Source organism: Capsicum annuum, chromosome 8 (genome assembly GCF_002878395.1).
Source record: "Capsicum annuum cultivar UCD-10X-F1 chromosome 8, UCD10Xv1.1, whole genome shotgun sequence".
Classification (NCBI taxonomy): Eukaryota; Viridiplantae; Streptophyta; class Magnoliopsida; order Solanales; family Solanaceae; genus Capsicum; species Capsicum annuum.
Window position 1 is genome coordinate 40,322,026 of NC_061118.1, and position 1,887 is coordinate 40,323,912.

Consider the following 1,887-nt stretch of genomic DNA (forward strand, 5'->3'; position numbering starts at 1 on the left):
GTAATGGGATATTTATTAAAAAGATTGCTAAGCTTGGCGGGGAAATTCTTGAGCTTGATATTCTCCTCTTTTTTCTTGAATATTTATGGGAATGGAGAAGGGATTTTTTATTGGAGAAAAGGGGTCACATTGCGGTTCATTTTTCTTTTGGTCATCACCTTCAACTACTTTAGGAGTTCTTACCTCATCAACCATCTCTTCAATTATCATTGGTTCTCCATCATCCCCTTCTTGAGACTTTGGAGTCTTATTGTTTGACACACATATATGCTTTCTCTTTGCGTTTATTTGATCATCAAGAGGTTTTTCTTTAACTTCAACCTCACATGCACCAAGTTCTTTACCATTTTGGTTGACAATTGCTAAAATATGGTCATCATTTTTAGTATTTGCCACCATATCACTTGGGAGGCCACCTTAAGTCCTAGCATTAATTGTGGTTGAGATTTTGCCAATTTTGGTCTCCAATTATTTGATTGAGTCCGAATGCGATATAATAGTTTGGATGATTTTAGAAAAGTCCCCTTTTAGTTCTCAGACCATCTTGTCCATCCCTTCCACTCTCATCAAGATTCTAGCAAGCACATCCTCAATTTAGAACTTTTTGGGATCCATGGGATTTGAATCCTTTCTCTTCACTTGGCCACGTAGGGGCACATATCTATCATAATCCCTTTCCTTATCCCTCCAATAATGATCTCTATATCTATCACTCGATTCTCTTTCTCAATCACGATCGTTCCAACCTTGGTTCCCACCTTGCCTTTGGTAGGACGGGCAAAAATCCCTCGGATAGTTTGCCAAATATTTTATTTCTTCATCAAGTTCCTTTGATTCATTTTCATCATACCATTTAGAAACTGTGGCATTGACCACTTTTGTGGGTGCACCCATCACATGCTTTGTAAGAAGGTCCAATTGGGTCATCATGTTAGCCATATTTTCTTTCCTCTCTTCATCTTTCTTTCTTTGTTAATTGTTCACAATCGAGGTGGTGGAAAAACCTGTGGCTACCTTGGAATCCAGGGTGTGCCACCCCTTATTTTTCTTTATGATTTGCTTAAGCAATTTAGAAGCCACACCATATGATAACCTCATAACTAAGCCACCGACTGCATTGTCCACTATGGTTTTATTGAGTTGATCCAATGCCCTATAGAATATTTAGAGAAGCATATTCTTCGGCACTTCGTGGTTAGGGTATTGCAAAATCATTTCATTAAATCTATCCCATACTTCACATAGAGGCTCCTCATTTAGTTCACAAAAATTTGTGATTTCATCTCGCAATTATAACATCTTTGATGGTAGGAAATATTGATCTAAGAAAGCATCAGGAAGTTCAACCCATGATGAAATGGACCCAGAGGTTAGAAATCTCAACCACAACACCACCTCACTCGTTAGAGAGAACGAGAAGAAGCATAACCATATGGACTCTTGAGTGATATGAGCAATGTCAAATAATGCACACACCTCAATAAAATTCTTCAAATATAGATTTGGGTATTCATGAGCTTGAACTCCAAAGAGACCTTTCATTTGTAGCATGTGGAGCATCACATTCGTGACGCGAAATACCCAATGTCCTTCATTCGAAGGGATACGGATGACACAAGCATGCCCCATATCATGGAGGTAGTCCTCATTATCAAGGGAACCATCAAAGGTCCCGGCATTTCTTCCATGTTCACTTATTGTGTCGTGGAAACTATTGAACTCACCTATAAAATAAAATAAAAACAATGTAAATAACAAACACTATAAGTAAACCCCAAGTTACTATCAACACCACACAAGCAAAAACTAAGTTTCACTCCCTGGCAACGATGCCATTTTTATAACGCTCAACTTACTCTATTATGTTGGGGTAAGGAGATTGTTGTC

General features: G+C 38.3%; 1 non-coding gene across 1 annotated transcript; it reads left to right on the forward strand.

Moving 5' to 3' along the window:
• The first annotated feature begins 1,186 nt into the window (after positions 1-1,186).
• Positions 1,187-1,292, forward strand: LOC124886827. Its single transcript, XR_007044234.1, has one exon. It is a non-coding gene; the product is annotated as a small nucleolar RNA R71 (small nucleolar RNA).
• Positions 1,293-1,887: the final 595 nt, after the last annotated feature.